We start from the raw sequence: 20,628 nt of genomic DNA, 5'->3' as shown, positions 1-20,628 counted from the left end.
CAGGTAGCATAGGAACAACGTTGGTGGCCAGGGTGATCAGCTCGTTGATCTTCTCATCAGAGCGCTTGAGGGAGTCAGAGAAAGTGTTGCACACCGCCTGAGTACGAGCCAGCTGATCAGCCCCTTCCTTCAACTTCTTCTTGGTGACAGCAAGCTCAGCCTTCAGCTCCACCACATGCTCCTTCAGATCAATCCGCTGCTGCGCCAAATCGGCAATTGTCTCCTTCAGCTCCTGGTCCTTGGCATGGACAGCACGGCTGGTAGTCTGCACTACGTTGATTATCTTTCTATTAAAAAGAGCAGACTGCAGAGTCTGGGGCAGGAAAATCAGAAGTCAGCAAGAAAAGAAGAAAGGTAGAATCCAAGCAAAAACAGACGAACAGGCAGAAAGTGAAGAGTATTTACCATGAAGGCATTGTGAACATCATTATCAGCCATCTCCTCTGGGGAGAACTCTGAGAACGTCTCTTTCAGAGGAGGAAAGAGCAGCTGGTCAATCTCCGGCCAATACGGCACCTTGTCCACATTCCCAAAGCCCTCTGGGAAATGAGCAATGATGCCTCCACTAGACGAAGCACGAGGACTGGCAGGAGGAGTAGGCGGATGGCGAGATAACGGGTCGACCTCCAAGGGCTCACGTACAGCAGAACTGGAAACTGTGGGAGGAGTCTGGAAGGAAGCAGCAGGTGCACTCCTCTTGGAGGCAGAGGCCACATCAGGGCTGGCAGAAGGTCTCTTTCTTTTGGCACTTTGGAGGATGATTTCCAACTGATCAACTTTTGAACCTGCAAGCGTATATAGCCTCAGACAACGAGAATGCTTAAAACATCGTGAAAAAACATGCAAATGAAAGTGGTTGTAGAAGTCTTACCAGAAGACATACTTTGAGCTGACTGAGGAGGATTGGAGGAGGAAGCAGGTGAAAAACCAGGAAGCAGATCTGGAAACTTCCTCTCGATTCGGATATCTTTGAACGATTTTTTGCAGCGAGGATCTTGGCACCAATACGGGTAAGGTCACAGGGGCCTGCACGAAGACGATGAAGTAAGCTAGTAAGCAGCAGAATAGAGTAAATCAGGTGACAGGAAGGCTACTTACTCGAAGTTAGAACCCATTTCTCGAAGATATAATCAGCAGGAGGCTGGATAGAGTTCTTCCTCACGAAGAAGAAGTCCTCAAACCATTTCTCATCACGGGATTTTGACGCGTGTTTGAAGGGAGCCTCTCCATGGCCCCGAAATGAGAATTGACCCCTGCCCAGGGATCTGATGCTGTACATATGGGCTAGATCGCCCAGAGTGACAAGTTTACCAGTGTTCTGACCGGCGGCCAGAGAATAGAGAAGAACCCTCCAAATGGCGGCGGAAATTTGCGCCATGGCAAAGTTGTTGGTGAAGATGAAGTCTTGAACGAGTTTAGGAAAAGGAAAACGGAGGCTGTATCTAAATGGGTACTGATAAACGCTAACCCACCCTGGACGGAGGGCATCAGCTTTTTGCCCCGGTTCAGGGATGGCGATATCCACCCCGTCACCAAGACCAAGCAGATTCTTGATCATAGGAATGTCGGCCGGAGTTAAAGCAGAGTCACAGTCGTGAGGATGCTTAAAAAGTCCCCGAGAAGGAAAGGTTGGGTCAAGATTACGGTCGGAGAGTGTGGAGATTGACGAAGATTGTCTAGTTTTACCCATGGTGGAGAGAGAAAATGGAAATTAAAAGAAGATAGGAGGAAGGATTACCTGATGAAGGAGATGAAGGAAGAGGAACAGTGAAGCCGGCAAAGAACGAAGAAGAAAGAAGGTTGAGGGTTTAAGAGAGAGGAGTATTTTTTGAAATGATTTGGGATTTATGAAAGTGGAAGATGGACGTTGGAGTTATAAAGAGGAGAGAGGGAGTTGGGTGCGAGAAAAGAGGAGTAGGGCGGCTGAAATGATGGATTGCATGGGAAGGAGTGTAAAAGACGGCTTAGGGTTTTAGCATTTGGTTACGTAAATTCCTTGCTCGATACTTGAAAGCGTACTTCACAAGAAATTTGGGGCAAACTGTTTGAGCTAAAAATAGCACAACAAAGAGAGCCCACTTAATAAAATAAAGGCTATGGAAGAAGTGATAAGGAGGAAGGAAGCCCGCGGTTGGAGAAAGGGGAAACGGGCTCAAGAGAGATCAGGAGCCCATCATAGAAGGCGTCCGGATTAAGGAAAGAGGCATCAGGGAGAAGCTAGGGAGAAGTTAGGGAGATCGGGGAGAATTAGGAAGGGAGTCCGGGTTTGGAAAGAGTCCTTATGGAAATTATACTCCCTTTCCATATTCAAGGTAGGACATATCTAGGGTTCTTACCCTATAAATAGCCAAGGGGAGCAAATCAAGAAGGTCATTCATATCTACATTCAACACACCCGTATTCACATCTGCATTCAAGATCACATCTCGACATATAATATACGTTCATCCAAGATCTTGCAGGCCTGACACCTAGGGCCAGCAGGATTAGCCTTGTGCCACAATTGTAATCATCCTCCTATTCATATAGTGCAATACTTGGCATGGTACCGTCCCTCCCGCGGTTGTTCCCACATTGGGTTTTCCGCGTCACCAAATCTTACGTGTCAATTTACATTACGCACTTTATTTTCTATTTACTTATTGACATACGAACGATCATACAATCAACCAACGAGTAAGACTACATTGACCCTAATTAATCGACTTGGGTAAAAATACCTAAACAACGATTATCGGCGAAAGCGATTCCAATAAAATCATGGCCGAAGACTTAGTTTGATTGTATTAGCTAATTATTTTTTTTTTTTTGGTACATTGTATTAGCTAATTATAACTCCTTCTATAATCGAGATTTGTATAAACTTGGTATGAGGAAGATACAAGTAGGAGGTTGCATGTAGCTATGTAAATTCCACGGTAAACGTAAGGTTAAAACAAACAATTTTCCCTTACGCTGGGTTAGCAACAATCTTAACTCAAATTTAAAAATTTGCTATTATTTGATTATTTTAATAGGGTGCCTGGTACTGAGATTGTTTACCACCCGGGGTATAATCGTAAATTTATTGAGAATTATTGGCAAAAGGGTAAACTAGGAATTTCAAAGCTCAACATTAATTAGAACTACTAGTTTTAGGAAAAATAACAAGAGATTCGTTGCTCCTGCACATTAAGGCCATTTTTTTTGCTGGAAACTATAACATTATTTAGTATAGAACGATTTAAATTAGGATACGGCGGCGTAGCATAGAATGATAGTTTGATACATGGAAAAGCTTTGGTTTCCATGATATATGTTTATACTTAGCCTCTCTGAATGAGGGTTGATAGATTTCGTTGACGTGACATCAGTCATTTTGGATTAGAACAATTATTTTTTTTTTTTTGCTGGAAACTATAACATTATTTAGTATAGAACGATTTAAATTAGGATACGGCGGCGTAGCATAGAATGATAGTTTGATCCATGGAAAAGCTTTGGTTTCCATGATATATGTTTATACTTAGCCTCTCTGAATGAGGGTTGATAGATTTCGTTGACGTGACATCGGTCATTTTGGATTAGAACAATTATTATTGTAGATATTGGGGAGATTGACCATTACTCAGGACTAAAATTACGCAAATCTGATGAAGGCGCAACCTCGGTTCCACCCTATTTAAATAATTTTAAAATTCAAACAGTATATCATTTTTTTTTGGTCGAAACGAACATTAAATTAAAAAAGGAACCAAGAGTTCAAGTACATCATGGGGGGGGGGGTCGGGATTGAGAGACGTGCAAGTCTCTAAAAAGTCAAGAGTACATAAGTTCGTAACAAAGGAGGGAGCATAGTCCCAGCTAAAACAACCACTAGAAGAAGTGACATCCGTCGTAGAGAACTTAGCAAGAGCATCCGCAACCTTGTTAGCCGATCTCTTCTCAAAAGCGAGCTTCAATCCTGGTGATACCTTTAAGAGTTCCCTACACTCAATGATGATGTTAGTATAAGGGCCACAGGGGGAGGCCAAACTCAAAATAGCATTAACAGCATTAATACAGTCAGAAGCAATTACAAACTTATCCGTGGACAAAACCGCAAAACGGATCCCTTCTCTAATAGCAAGGACCTCACTAATAAAGGGGGTAGAAGCAAAGCACCAGTTGGACCACCCATGAACCCAAGAACCAACGGAGTCCCTAACAACACACCCAAAACTAGTGACCGAGGAGGGGGGGGAGAAGGCCGCATCTACATTGATCTTACACCAATGTTGCGGCGGAGGGGCCCAGCTATAAGGGAAGCGAAAGGCAGAGACAGGTGAGCTAAGGGGGGTGATTGGAGAGGAACGAGAGTTGGCGGCACTCCAAGAGGCGGCCTGGGAAGAGATGGAGCTGCAGAACAGGGGAGGAGGGAGGGAAGGGGTAGTAGAGACGATAGTGTCACAACGTCTAGTCCAGATACGCCAAACAATAAAGGAGAAGAGAGTGGGTCATTCGCCCTTCGCGGTACAGTTCTCAAAGATCCAAAGTTGGAGATCGGAAAGGAAGAAGGAATGGTTTACATTAAAGTGGGACCAAGTGGCAGCAGCGAGATCACAGTCTCAGAGTGCGTAGAGGGTGGACTCAGGGAGGGAAGGGCTAGCGCAAAGAGTACACCTAGGAGAGGGAATGATGGATCGAACATGGAGAGTGAGGTTATGTGGGAGTTTATCCCACCAGGCAAGCCAAAGGAAGGCTTTGATTTTTGGTAAGGAGGGGATGTCCCATAGCCAAAAGAGGTCAGGAGAGAAGGGAGGGAGAGGAGGAAGAGGGGTGTCGAGAAGATGGGAGTAGGTGGATCCAACGGAGAATTTGTTCTTAGGCGTAAGGGAGGTGGTGATAAAGTCAGATTTCGGAGTGGAGGGGAGGGGAATGCTAAGGATGGTGGTGATGGCGTGGTTGGGGAGGATGAAGTCAAGGGAGTGAAAGGACCATTGTCCATTATGGATAAGTGTGCTAAGTTTCGCATTTCTGGAGCTCAAGCTAAGTGGGCCTGAGATAAGACTCCTAAGGGGCCCCAAAGGAGACCAGGGGTCATCCCAAAGGCAGATGGAGGAGCCATCACCAATGGACCAAGTTAGGTGCTGCTTAAGAGTAGACCACCCGAGTCCCACATTTTTCCAAATATGGGAGCCCGTGTGAAAGGGAGAGAGAGAGTGGTGAAGGTATTTACTTTTAATGGCACTATGTGCCAAGGAGGATTTGTTGAAGAGGAGCTTCCAGCTAAGTTTAGTGGAGTGGGCATCATTTAGGGGACGGGAAACTTTGATGCCGAGGCCCCCAGTGGCAAGGGGCTGGGTGACAAGGTTCCAATTAGAGAGATGGAGTTTCTTTGAAGAGTGACCCGACCAGAGGAAGGATCTTGTGATCTTATCGATATCAAGGAGAATAGAAGAGGGAAGGCGGATACACTGCATGGAGTGGGAGGGGATAGCATTGAGGGTGGATTTGATAAGACACAGTCTGCCTGCACGAGTCAGGAACCGGGCTTGCCAAGAAGCAAGCCTAGTCTGAATGGAGTCAATGATGTGGTGGAGATCAGCTCTCTTTGGTTTATTAGGGGTAAGAGGGAAACCAAGGTAGGTTCCAAGGGTCTTAGTAGTCTTGATACCGGGGGAGGTTTCAAAGAGAGCAATATCAGAGGGGGGAGTGTGCTTAGAGAAGATAAGTTTACTTTTGAGGCAGTTAATTTTCTGGCCCGAGGAAGAGCAGAAAGAGAGAAGAGTATCTTGGAGGGCGCACAAGTTACGCTCAGAGGCTCTGCCAAAAAGAAGGATATTATCGGCAAAGAGGAGATGGGAGAAGGAAGCACCACCTTTCCCAACGGGAAAGGGCATCCAATTTCCCATCCAAACAAGCGCTATGGATGAGGGTGGAAAGAGCTTCCATACAGATGATGAAGAGGTAGGGGGAGAGAGGGTCTCCTTATCTCAGGCCTCTAGAGGGGAGGAAGCAAGGAGAGAGGCAACCATTAATGATGACGTGGGAGGAGGAGGTGGAAATGCAACTCATGATAAGGGCAATGGTGTCACTATCAATACGAGCCTTTAAGAGGCACATCCTAATAAAATCCCATTCCAGACGATCAAAGGCTTTCTCAAGGTCAAGTTTAAGGGCGAACCAACCAACTTTGCTCTTAGAAGTATGCATAGAGTGAAGGATTTCAGATGCAACAACAAAGTTGGTATCAGTGTCCCGACCAGGAATAAAGCTCCCTTGGTTAGGAGAAATGATATCAGTCATAAAGGGCTTAAGGCGGTTAACAATGATCTTTGTCCCAGCTAAAACAACCACTAGAAGAAGTGACATCCGTCGTAGAGAACTTAGCAAGAGCATCCGCAACCTTGTTAGCCGATCTCTTCTCAAAAGCGAGCTTCAATCCTGGTGATACCTTTAAGAGTTCCCTACACTCAATGATGATGTTAGTATAAGGGCCACAGGGGGAGGCCAAACTCAAAATAGCATTAACAGCATTAATACAGTCAGAAGCAATTACAAACTTATCCGTGGACAAAACCGCAAAACGGATCCCTTCTCTAATAGCAAGGACCTCACTAATAAAGGGGGTAGAAGCAAAGCACCAGTTGGACCACCCATGAACCCAAGAACCAACGGAGTCCCTAACAACACACCCAAAACTAGTGACCGAGGAGGGGGGGGAGAAGGCCGCATCTACATTGATCTTACACCAATGTTGCGGCGGAGGGGCCCAGCTATAAGGGAAGCGAAAGGCAGAGACAGGTGAGCTAAGGGGGGTGATTGGAGAGGAACGAGAGTTGGCGGCACTCCAAGAGGCGGCCTGGGAAGAGATGGAGCTGCAGAACAGGGGAGGAGGGAGGGAAGGGGTAGTAGAGACGATAGTGTCACAACGTCTAGTCCAGATACGCCAAACAATAAAGGAGAAGAGAGTGGGTCATTCGCCCTTCGCGGTACAGTTCTCAAAGATCCAAAGTTGGAGATCGGAAAGGAAGAAGGAATGGTTTACATTAAAGTGGGACCAAGTGGCAGCAGCGAGATCACAGTCTCAGAGTGCGTAGAGGGTGGACTCAGGGAGGGAAGGGCTAGCGCAAAGAGTACACCTAGGAGAGGGAATGATGGATCGAACATGGAGAGTGAGGTTATGTGGGAGTTTATCCCACCAGGCAAGCCAAAGGAAGGCTTTGATTTTTGGTAAGGAGGGGATGTCCCATAGCCAAAAGAGGTCAGGAGAGAAGGGAGGGAGAGGAGGAAGAGGGGTGTCGAGAAGATGGGAGTAGGTGGATCCAACGGAGAATTTGTTCTTAGGCGTAAGGGAGGTGGTGATAAAGTCAGATTTCGGAGTGGAGGGGAGGGGAATGCTAAGGATGGTGGTGATGGCGTGGTTGGGGAGGATGAAGTCAAGGGAGTGAAAGGACCATTGTCCATTATGGATAAGTGTGCTAAGTTTCGCATTTCTGGAGCTCAAGCTAAGTGGGCCTGAGATAAGACTCCTAAGGGGCCCCAAAGGAGACCAGGGGTCATCCCAAAGGCAGATGGAGGAGCCATCACCAATGGACCAAGTTAGGTCTTTGCTTAAGAGTAGACCACCCGAGTCCCACATTTTTCCAAATATGGGAGCCCGTGTGAAAGGGAGAGAGAGAGTGGTGAAGGTATTTACTTTTAATGGCACTATGTGCCAAGGAGGATTTGTTGAAGAGGAGCTTCCAGCTAAGTTTAGTGGAGTGGGAATCATTTAGGGGACGGGAAACTTTGATGCCGAGGCCCCCAGTGGCAAGGGGCTGGGTGACAAGGTTCCAATTAGAGAGATGGAGTTTCTTTGAAGAGTGACCCGACCAGAGGAAGGATCTTGTGATCTTATCGATATCAAGGAGAATAGAAGAGGGAAGGCGGATACACTGCATGGAGTGGGAGGGGATAGCATTGAGGGTGGATTTGATAAGACACAGTCTGCCTGCACGAGTCAGGAACCGGGCTTGCCAAGAAGCAAGCCTAGTCTGAATGGAGTCAATGATGTGGTGGAGATCAGCTCTCTTTGGTTTATTAGGGGTAAGAGGGAAACCAAGGTAGGTTCCAAGGGTCTTAGTAGTCTTGATACCGGGGGAGGTTTCAAAGAGAGCAATATCAGAGGGGGGAGTGTGCTTAGAGAAGATAAGTTTACTTTTGAGGCAGTTAATTTTCTGGCCCGAGGAAGAGCAGAAAGAGAGAAGAGTATCTTGGAGGGCGCACAAGTTACGCTCAGAGGCTCTGCCAAAAAGAAGGATATTATCGGCAAAGAGGAGATGGGAGAAGGAAGCACCACCTTTCCCAACGGGAAAGGGCATCCAATTTCCCATCCAAACAAGCGCTATGGATGAGGGTGGAAAGAGCTTCCATACAGATGATGAAGAGGTAGAGGGAGAGAGGGTCTCCTTATCTCAGGCCTCTAGAGGGGAGGAAGCAAGGAGAGAGGCAACCATTAATGATGACGTGGGAGGAGGAGGTGGAAATGCAACTCATGATAAGGGCAATGGTGTCACTATCAATACGAGCCTTTAAGAGGCACATCCTAATAAAATCCCATTCCAGACGATCAAAGGCTTTCTCAAGGTCAAGTTTAAGGGCGAACCAACCAACTTTGCTCTTAGAAGTATGCATAGAGTGAAGGATTTCAGATGCAACAACAAAGTTGGTATCAGTGTCCCGACCAGGAATAAAGCTCCCTTGGTTAGGAGAAATGATATCAGTCATAAAGGGCTTAAGGCGGTTAACAATGATCTTTGTCACCAACTTGTAGGTAGTGTTACAAAGGCTGATAGGACGGAAATTGGAGATAGATTGAGGGGAGGGAATCTTAGGAATAAGGGAGATAGAGGTGCCATTTATATTTGGGGGGATGCGTTTGTTGGAGAAAATGTGTTGTAAGAAGGGAACAAGATCTGATTTAATGATAGGCCAGCATTTTTTAAAGAACCCAGCATGGTAGCCATCCGGCCCCGGGGCTTTGTTGGAGCCAAGGGAGAAGAGGTTGGCTCTGATCTCAGCCTCACAGGGAATAAAGAAGGCGGTGAGAGGTGGGGGGAGAGGGGCATCTGACAGACGGGGAACACAAAGTTTCTCAGTAGAGTAGAGAGAGCTGAAGAAGGAGGTAATATGAGAGGTGAGCTCATCATGCCCGGAAATAGTGTGGCCCACGTCATTGACTAAAGTGGTGATCCGGTTAAAGCTACGTCGGAGGGTGACAGATTTTTGAAAGGAGGTATTCCGATCACCATCAGTCAGCCAGTTAACACGGGCTCTGTCCTTCCAGTAGTCATGCTCAGCGTCAAGAACGCGGTCCAGGTCAGAGAGGAGGGAGTCATTGAGATTATGAAGAAAGGTAGAGTGGGGGTGGGAACACAAATCTTTTTGAATGCCAAGTAATCTGGCGTTGAGGCGGTTTTTCTTGATAACTAAGTTACCAAAGGAGTCACGTGCCTAGAGGGTAAGGGCACTGCTAAGAGAGAAAAGCTTAGCGGTAACACAGTCGGTAGAGTTCAACCAAGAGACCGAAACAAGGGGAAGGGATCCGGGGTCGTTGAGCCAGAAGGACTCGCACTTAAAGAGTCTGGGCCGAGTCTGGAAAGAGGGGGGAGGACCTAAGAAGAATAGGGCAATGGTCGGAGGAAAGTCTAGTTAGGTGTTGGTGAAGGGTGTTAGGGTAATGGTCCAGCCAGGGTTGGTTAACCCAAGTACGGTCAATGCGCTCAAAGATAGGGTTGATCCGTCTTTTATTTGTCCACGTGAATTTCGGCCCCGAAAACCCAATGTCGATCAAGCTGCAGCTATCCATAACGGTTTTATATAAATTAACACGGTTGAGTTTTATCCTATTTCCGCCCAGTTTTTCCGTCGAGCAATTAACCTCATTAAAGTCCCCCATACAAATCCAGGGGGACGTGATGTTCTGAGAGAGAGCAGTAAGGTCATTCCAGAGAAGTTTTCGAAGTCTAAATTTAGGACTAGCATAGATCGCAGTAAGAAGGAAAAGGAAGTTAGAGGAGGTTACCTGAACCGCCACAGTCATGAGTTGCGCGCCTTTGCTAACCAAGGTGACCGCAGCGTCCCTCTCATTCCAGAGAAGAATGATGCCTCCAGTAAACCCAACAGGGTCGAGAACCTCAAAAGAGTCAAATGGCAGCCTTCGCAAAATGGTCAGGGAGTTAGGGGAAGTGACACGGGTTTCAGAGAGGATCACCAAATCCGGTGTAACACCCCCATATTCAGAGGACCTTAACTAGGCCTTCCTTAGCATATAAGGGCATTACCATCTCGGTTGCCCGAGGAAAGCAGTTACCAAACGTCAATAAAAGAACTATTAAGTTATATTACAAGTGATTCAAACCAAAATACAATACAAGGTACAACTCAAAGACTACTCGCTATGACCATCATATCTCGTGAAGACTCATCTCTCCGCCCGGACTCGGCCTATCCACGACATCAACACTGCTAAGACCGACTGCTCACCATAAGGGATCACGGCAGACACATAACAAACAAACAACCACACAAGGTCAGTACTGAGATAAGACAAGACAACGACAACTACAATCAACAATACAAACGCCATTACCAACTCCAACCACAGTCACCACAACCCAATCAACTCTGTCACTGACTGTCCACTGGACCAGCCCTGCCAGTGGGGGACCGCAGCCGTTCCCACCTAAGCCCCGCTCATCATACGAGCGATGACCCTGTCCCATTAATGTGCACATCCCCTTCCGTGGCGGGTTCCACGAAGGGCGAAACTAGGGCGTGAAGTCACTCCCGCAAGTGACCCCACTCAGCCGAGAACGCATCTCGAGAACCATCACCAGTAATCACAATCACAAACACAGTACAATCAATTACTCTGTCAAACACTCACAATACTAACATAACGACCGACACACTAGACTATCTACAGAAACTGAGTAGGCGAACCTACCTTTAAGCGACCGCAACCAATCCATGCCGACAGATAACACATCCGGCAACCAAGCAACGCCTATTACCATCATGCAAATATCTATTACTAACAATCAAACCCTAACTATAGAGACAAGGACACGGATGATGATTGTGACATACCTATAGGGAGAGACAAGGCAAAAGACCGCTACCCGACTCAAGAGACGCTCTTCTAAGGCACAAGGATCTTCACAAAGGCTTCCATGGAGGTTTTGAGGTGAAGGGAAGGGAAAGAGGCGACTGAAGGATAGGAGGAAAGTGGCGGAAGTGATTTGCGGATTTAACAAAACGCGATATAAAACCCTCGCTGAAAACCAGGCACTCGATCGAGTACCCAACCTACTCGATCGAGTGGCCCCCTACTCGATCGAGTACCCTAGCTACTCGATCGAGTAGCCTCTACTCTATCGAGTACCACTCTTAAAACGCACCCCAAGATGGTTTTGGCACACTTCCCTAAGGTTACTCCCGCTCCCAAGGACAGTCAACGCTGGTCAAAGGATCCCTAAAAGGGCGGGTATTACATCCGGCTTGTGAGCATTAATAAGGTAAGAAAGGTGAGTGCGGAAGGAAGGTCTAGCTATTCCACGACAGTTCCAATATAGGATATTCATGTTGACGGGTACCAAGAAGGAGTTCAGCAGCTCAAGTAAAGCATCCGGGTCATCCCCGTCGTCCACTACGTCTAGTTCTCGGTTTAGCCGAGCACTGAAGATGGTCCTACTTGTTCCGGACAGAGTCAACAGGAGTTCCCTTCGGTTTGTCTCCGGCATCAATTCCCAACTCATCAAAAGACGTAGTTCCCTCATCGGAATTGCAGTTCGAAACAGTATTACAGAGTTCGAGTGACTCGCAGTCCAGAGATCCACGGAGGTTAAGGTCAATGAAAAGATTCTTCGCAATCGAGGGAGGATTGGGACCGGGTCGATGATGAATTCCAGCGACTCTGGGACGACGGTCCGGCAGTGAGGGGTGTGAGGGGTCTGAAGGGACCACAGGAGAAAGCAGAGGAGGACCGGCGGGATTCTTTGGAGATTAGAGAGGTCGGAAAGGTGAGCAGGGGCCACACACCCGTGGCTCAGGTGGGGATCTACCCGGGAGATGCTCAGGAAAGAAGGAGGTGGAGAGGACGGGTTTAGTAGGATGGCTCGGATAAGAGGAATGCTTACTTGAGGCGAGACGAGGCGATGTTCGAAAATGAGAGTTTCTTTGTTTAGGGGGAGTTCTGGGGAGGTTAAGAGAGGGGGTTGGTAGAATGCCCCGGGAGTCACGGATGGGTGAAAGATCACCACGTGCAAAGGTAGGGCCGGTTCCTGGTCGGATGGAGGTTGTCGGAACAGAGGCATGGGGGGCCTGTAGGAGGAGGGGATGATTGTGTGGGATAGGATCATGTCTCTGTGGAGGGGCATTGTTAGGAGGGAGTTTAATTCTTTTGGTTTTATCTGGTGGGTCTTTTTGGGAGTGTAGTAGTTTTGTAAATGAGGGAGAAAAGGGGGGGGGGGGGAGGGGTAAAAGGAAAGAAGGACGGGGAGAGGTGAAGTGTGGCAGAGGGAAAGGCCAAAAGTGGGGTAATAATAGAGGAAAGAAGAGTGGTCAAGGAGGGTTTAAAGTGGGTTAGGGTACTGGCATTTGATGTGGAAGGGCATGAGAGGGGCACAGAAGGTGGGGTCACAACAGGCTTTTTATAAGGAACCAGAGTCCAAGAATTATCTATAGGACTCACAAAAGAGGTTGGGATGGCAGAGGTTGAAAGTATGTCAGGGTCTAAACTTGTGAAAGTTGACTTCTTTGGGGGAGGTTTGGAAGCATTAGTGGGGGCAGTATTCAGGCACAACCCAGTGCAATGACTTTGACACTTCACACAAAAAAGATTAGCATCCCCTAATTTAATCTCTTAACGGAATGGGCCAATCCAGACGCAATCCGGCAACGGCGTAGTCTGATCAAGGTGGACAGAAATACGGGCAAAGCGAGCATTGTTTCTGCCAAGGCCGTTGGAGTCATACTTAATGAAACCACCCAGGGAGTTTCCAATGGCGCGGAGGACATCCATTCTGTGGTATTCAAGTGGTAGTTCTGGTAAGATTATCCAGGTTGGAATTGAAAGAATTTTTGCCTGACAAGCTTGGAAATTAGGGGTCCATGGTTGCACATGCAAGTAGTGGCCGTGAATGAACCACGGACCATTTGCCTTAATCGCCTCAAGATCGTTCTTCTTATCAATGGAACAGACGTAGTAGCCTTTGTCCAGTCCAATAAGCCGGATCTGGTGGTTGATTTTCCAGAGGGAGCGGAGGGAGGAGGAGAGGTGGTTTAATTAGTTTTTTTAAAATTTTCATTTAAAAATGTATATCATTTAAAAATGTATTTTACGGATACGAAATTAGTTTTTTACTAAACATAAAAAAAAAAAAAAAAAATTGCACCTCAAATTAGAGTAATTCTTACCATTCTTCGTTATTTCATCATTATTGTAATTCTTATTTCGCATTGAATTAAATTCAAATTACACGAGGTACTAAAGTTTTACATTATTACATTTAAACAAACCTTGGATTATAGCATTATACTTGTTGAATAAAATCACATCCTTTAAAATTCAAATACAATAAAAAGTAATAATTACTTATAAATAAACTTCAAATCCTCATCAAATTGATCAATCATTGTGGATTGGATTGAACACAACAGTTGAATACTTGGCAATGTGCAAACTAAATTGCCCTCCGGTTTCACTCAAATCGACCTTATTTTCTCCCGGAGGAGGTTTCATCTCAAAACTCGCTACTAACTTACCAATAACAAGTCCTAAAATAGGCAATGCCAAAATAATACCAGGACAACTCCTCCTCCCAACACCAAATGGCAAAAACCTAAAGTCAACCTTACCACCACCAACAGTCAACTCAGTTGTTCCTTCCTCCTCAAGAAACCTCCCTGGACGAAACTCGTCCGCATCACGCCACCACTCAGGGTTATTAGCTAACCACCATGCATTGACCACCACCTTAGACTCCTTAGGGATAGTGTAACCCCCAAGTTTAGCTTCTTCAAGATTCATGTGGGGTACTAACAATGGTATAGGGGTATGTAATCTTAGGGTTTCTTTTAAGGTTGCTTGTAGGTAAAGTAATTCATTTAGGTTTGATTCTGTGATGGGTTTTCCACCAAGTTTGGTATCGATTTCGACTCGGATTTTGTGTTGGATCTCTGGATGGTTTACTAGCTCTGCTATTGCCCATTCCATTGACCATATTGTTGTTTCTATGGCTGCTACGTTGATGTTTCTACTATATACAGTACATTATCTTCACTGATTTCTCCCTTCATTTCTGCATCAATTATGTGATCAATTGCACAACTTATCTTGTGCTTTCCTTCATTCGCAACCATTATTTTCCTGTTAATTAATAAAATTAAAAACCATCATAATTTGCCCCAAATTTGCTTCATATATACATAAACATACATTTTACACCCTTCTAATCAAAGAAATATACGATCTCCGTCTCAAGTAGCTAAATAAAAAAAAAAAGAATATTCTACCTGGTATCCCCTTCATTTTTTTTCGTTTTCTATATTACACCTCTACTTTTGCACTAAAAAACTTCGGCGGGGTATAACACATGGTCACGAGTTCCGAAAGCAACGACTTTTTTTATCAAGTTGATCGTCTTTACAAGATCTTCGATTTGGAAAAAAAATCAGCCCTTTTTGAACTCGGCGAAACAGTTACGATTGGTCAAACGTTTTTAACCGAATCAACTTTGACTAACTATATCTTTTAAGCACAAGTTCAAAAAGTGACTATGTGTTCTCAAGTAGCTATGTAGGGCTAGATGAGCCACCCATTCACTTAACACTTTTTCAGCAGGGAGTATTTTTTATTTTATTTTCTCTCTTTTTTTTTGGCAGCTGTAAAAGAAGATGTACCTAACTAAGTAATCATAGCCTTACACGCAAGGCTATGTGCAACATTATTAAACGATCTAGGAATGTAACTAATAGCTAAACAATGAAAGAAAGGTAAGAAAGACTTGATGTCGGCCAGAATCGCCTTTAATTCATGGTGGGGACGTTCAACGCCGGCCAATTGACTAACAAGGCCAAAACAATCAGTCGAGATCATCAGGTGCCGAAAACCTTGATCTTGTGCCCACCGAATAACCATTCGCACACCCAACCCTTCCGCTTGTAAAGTAGACTCAGCTCTAATCCTTGTCTCAGCTGTCATAAGTTGTTCTCCAATTGCAGACAAAGTGACCCAGCCCACTCCCGCGATATCCTTCCCTCTCCAACCTGCATCAACCATCACCCGAACAAAGTCACAATGTCTAATCTCACCTACAAGACAGACAGGATTACTATCTCGAATCCATAGATGACTCTCCTGCTGTGACGGGGTGATAATGTGTAAGAATTATCATATTAATTCTCTATTATGTGGACCTAATTACTGACGTCAGTCACTCTAATAGATAATAGCTAAATATGATGTTTTGGGTTTTTAGTCGGAGTAATAGAATAAGTGGATTACGGTTAATGTTTACAGGCCATTAACATATTAGGCTCACTTATCTAATTATGCCCCTCCTGCCACCTATATAATAAAAGTTACACCTGTTTGTGTTTTTAACCTAATTCATATTCATTAAGAGAAACACACAAGAAGAGAATTAGAGAATAAGGAAGGCAGGAGAAGGCAAAAGATTGGAGTTTATTTTCTTGTTGATTTCAAGGAATCTCCTTATCAGATCTAATGACTACTCCACGTAAGTACTCATCTGTAATTATCACTGCAATCAAGATCCTCTAAATTTATGTTTACATGTGGTATCGAGCGAGGATTGTGATTGCGATTATAGTTCGATTAATGTTTCAATTATGTCTTTTGAATGAAATTAATGTTTAATTATGATGTTATTATTTTCATTCATGGTTGAGTGTTTACTCGTTTGATTATGATTGTTTCCGCTGCCCTAATTGAATTATTTCAATTCTTATGATGCCCTAATTGAATTATTTCAATTCTTATGATGTTCTAATCGAATTATTTCAATTCGTATGATGTTTGTATTTTATTGTTTATGGTTCTTTATCGCACATCTACACTGTTCACCGACAGCACTATTCATGAGCACTGTTCACGCAGAAAGTTACTGTTCATCAGTTTTGAGTGTCGGATTTTGATGATATAATAATGTTTTTCGAGTGTAAACGGCGTTCTAAACCAGACTGCATAGCAGGGTTAGCGTTTTTAAGCCTAATTCTGACGTCTTCATTGAGTTTCAGGACGTTTTTGGTTAAAAATTATGTTTTTTTTGTTTTATTCATAATAGTTCTCGATCGAGCTAATGTTTCACTCGATCGAAGCTCTTAAGCATGAATAAGTTCCTTCTCACATTATAGTTTACGATACCTTATGTTTGATTATGTATGCTCGTGTGATATTTATGTTATTAAGTACATAAGTTAATATAATTATCATATTGTTGTTGTAAGTCTACATATTATTTGTGTAAATATATCATTTGATATCGAATGTAAGAGACTTTCGCATTATGACAAGTTGAAATTCACCACAGTGATTTCATCTCGTACGCGATCAAATCTCATAATGGAATCATATTGAACATTCACATTAGGTTGAGGTTCGCCACAGTGGACTCAAATTATGTAGTGAATTTCCGACTAAGCATCTAATGGGGTAAAGTAACTTGTATTAAGGTTTTACCCACAGGTAACCTGACATTAAAGTAAAACACCCATTAAGGAGAGTAAAGTAACTTGTATTAAGGTTTTACCCACAGGTAACCTGACATTAAAGTGAAACACTCATTAAGGAGAGTATACTCTATTATGTAATTAAGCATGTGTAGGTTGTCCACAGATACTATACTTGCCTGATAAATGTTTATGAGTTACTCATTTAAGTTTCAAGTCTTAGTCATAATTGCTATTGTGTGTTAAACTCAAAGCCTAATGTTTTGAGCATTGTTCATAATGCGATCGTTGCAAAGCTCTCTCAATAATCGTGTCCAAGTGTTCTACAACTTGATGGTACTAATTACTAAGAATGGAAAGAGCATCTCGAGTTCTATTTAGGGATCCTTGAACTCGATCAAGTGCTTACTGGGTCAGCTCCAGCTGAACCAGCTTCTGATGCGAGTAAAGAAGTACTTGAAGAGTATAACTGGTGGAAGAAATCTGATAGTCTTTGCCTAAAGTTTTTGCGTCTTACCACTGCACCAAACATTAAGTCCTCCATTTCGGAGACAGTGTAACACGACCCAGTAAGTACATGGAAATCATTAAGGAACGCTTTCGGACTACCGATAAAGCGGTAGGTGGAAGGCTTATGTCCGAACTTACCACTTTGCTAAGTATAATGAGAGTGCAACCACCATGCAAAGAAAGCATGTGTTACACATGACGAATCTGGCGACTAAGTTGGGAAAAGCTGGGCATGAAAGTTGAGGATCCGTTCCTCGCCCGATTTATCATCAACTCTTTGCACGATAAGTTTGATACTTTCCATCTTCATTACAACACTTTGTTAAGGAAATTTGGAGTGTTAATGAATTGACCAATAAACTGGTTGAAAGCAAGAATCAAACAGAAAGATGAGGCCGATGCCTCAAGTAAAAATCTTGGCTTATCCCGGGCACATCATGTGCATCATGTAAGCGGGAAATCTAAGGGTAAGTTTGGAAACAGAAAGGGCATGAAGTCTGGCCCTTCTGATAAGCTGTCTGGATCTGGTATAAAGAAGGATATTAAGAAGCAGGAAAGTTATTTTTTCTGTAAGAAACCTGGGCACTTTCAGAATGACTGCATAAAGCGTAAGAATTGGTTCGAAAAGAAGGGTAAACCTTTGGCTTTAGTATGTTTCGAATCAAATTATGTTGAAGTTCCTTCTAATACATGGTGGCTGGATTCAGGCTCTAATGTACATATTTCGAATTCCTTGCAGGGATTCCTTACGACAAGAACCATAAATCCAAATGAGGCGTCCTTATACATGGGGAATAAAGATAAAGCCTCTGTAGAAGCCATTGGAACGTTTAGCTTGGAATTAAGCACTGGATTTAAGTTGAAGTTGGAGGATACCCTTTATGTTCCCTCCTTCGGACGCAATTTAATTTCAGTTTCTAAGTTAGATAATGATGGTTTTAAATTAAGTTTTGGACAAGGTTGTTTCAGTATGTTTCGAGACAATATTTTTGTTGGTTCTGGAATTTTGGAAAACGGATTGTATCGAATTTATTTAGATAAATTGTTTTCAGAATCTCTTTGTGTTTCTCATAATGTTTCTCTGCATAATAATGTTAGTTCGAAACGTGGAAGGTCTAATGAAAGTTCCTCCTTCTTGTGGCATAAATGTTTGGCCCATATTTCAAGAGAAAGAATGAGCATATTGGTTAAAGACAATATACTACTTTCTCTTGATTTTACGAATTTTGGGACGTGTGTGGAATGCATTAAGGGTAAGCAAACCAAACACACCAAGAAAGGGTCCACAAGAAGCACTGCTCTTTTAGAAATTATACATACAGACATATGTGGTCCATTTGATGTTCCCTCCATGAGCGGAGAGAAATATTTCATCACCTTTATTGACGATTATTCACGTTATTGTTATCTTTACCTTTTGCATGAAAAATCTCAATCATTAAACGCTTTAGAGGTTTACATTAAGGAGGTGGAAAGGCAATTGGGAAAGAAAGTGAAAATCGTAAGGTCAGATAGGGGTGGTGAATATTATGGCAAATATGATGAATCAGGACAACATCCTGGTCCTTTTGCAAAACTCCTTGAAAGTTTGGGTATTGTCCCTCAGTACACAACTCCTGGTTCTCCATGGATGAATGGTGTTCGAGAGGCGTAATCGAACCCTATTAGAGGTGTGAGGACAATGATGAGTAATACCAATCTACCCATGAAGTTGTGGATGCATGCCCTTTACGATTTGTGTATGTTGGAAATCGGGTTCCCGAAAGCGTTTCAAAGACACCATTTGAACTGTGGAAAGGATGGAAACCGAGTCTTCAACACTTACATGTATGGGGATGCCCAGCAGAGGCACGCATTTATAATCCACTTGAAAAGAAGCTTGATCCTAGAACCATTAGTGGTTTCTTTATCGGCTATCCAGAAAAGTCCAAAGGGTATAGGTTTTACTGTCCTACACACAAGACAAGAATTGTTGAAACCGGAAATGCCAAATTCCTTGAGAATGGCGAAGTTAGTGGGAGTGATCAGGTAAGGGATGTCGTCGTCAATGAGGTTAGGGTGGCAATTCCAGTTCCTTTGCCCCCAATTTCTATTGATGAAGTTCCACATAATGATAATGTTGACTCGGTCAATATTGTGGAACCTAATGTTGATGATCCTCCACTCCCGAATGATAACATCGCCACCGAGGTTGTTGATACAAAGACCGAAATAACATTAAGAAGGTCCACAAGACCTAGAAGGCCAGCTATTTCAGATGACTATGAAGTATATCAATGTGAATTTGACATTAGTGTGGATAATGATCCGGTTACGTTTTCACAAGCTGTGAATAGTGATGATTCCGATAAATGGATTAATGTCATGAAAGAAGAGATGGAGTCTATGGCTAAGAATGAGGTCTGGAAGTTGGTCAATTTACCAAGTAGGTCATAAGGGTCGGTTTGCAAGTGGGTCTTTAAGACCAAGCGCGACTCCTTAGGTAATATTGAACGACATAAAGCCGGACGGTAGCTAAAGGCTTTAATCGAGAAAGAAGGCATTGATTATAATGAAACCTTCTCTCCAGTTTCTAAAAAGGATTCTTTACGGATCATTTTAGCTTTAGTAGCTCATTTTGACTTAGAGCTACATCAAATGGATGTGAAAACGGCATTCTTGAATGGGAGTTTGGAAGAAGAAGTCTATATGGCTCGGCTGAAGGCTTCATTATTGATGACAAAGAGGACAAAGTCTGTATATTAAAGAAGTCCATTTATGGGCTTAAGCAAGCTTCTCGGCAATGGTATATTAAGTTCCATAATACCATCACCTCCTTTGGGTTTCAAGAAAACTTTGTTGATCGGTGTATATACGAAGATCGGTGGGAGTAAGTTTGCATTTTTGGTCTTATATGTCGATGATATACTCATCGCAAGCAGTGATTTGGGACTATTACATCAAACTAAAGATTTCCTATCAAGCAACTTTGAGATGAAAGATATGGGAGAGGCGTCCTATGTGATCGGGGTGGAAATATCTCGAGACAGATCACAAAGGACATTAGGGTTGTCTCAGAAAGCCTATATCATGAAGGTCTTAGACAGATTTAACATGGTAAAATGTAATCCCAATGATGTTCCTATTCAGAAAGGGGATAAGTTCAGCTTAAGTATATGTCCTAAGACTGAACTAGAACGAAATGCCATGAAAAACTTTCCTTATGCATCTCTAGTTGGAAGTTTAATGTATGCGCAGGTTTGTACAAGACCTGACATAAGTTTTGCAGTGGGTATGTTGGGTCGATATCAGTCCAATCCTGGAATGGGTCATTGGAGTGCGGCTAAGAAAGTTTTAAGGTACTTAAAGGGAACAAGGGACAAAATGCTCACTTATAGACATACCGATCGCTTGAGGTTATTGGATATGCGACTCCGATTT

The 20,628-nt window shown here is 43.7% G+C and overlaps 1 pseudogene; it reads right to left on the bottom strand.

Moving 5' to 3' along the window:
• Positions 1–13,633: 13,633 nt before the first annotated feature.
• On the bottom strand, positions 13,634–17,242 carry LOC141595695 (cytochrome P450 CYP73A100-like; annotated as a pseudogene).
• Positions 17,243–20,628: the final 3,386 nt, after the last annotated feature.

The sequence above is a fragment of the Silene latifolia genome, chromosome 8 (assembly GCF_048544455.1).
Source record: "Silene latifolia isolate original U9 population chromosome 8, ASM4854445v1, whole genome shotgun sequence".
Classification (NCBI taxonomy): Eukaryota; Viridiplantae; Streptophyta; class Magnoliopsida; order Caryophyllales; family Caryophyllaceae; genus Silene; species Silene latifolia.
The sequence above is the reverse complement of the archived record's forward strand: the minus strand, read 5'-3'. Positions and strand labels throughout refer to the sequence as shown.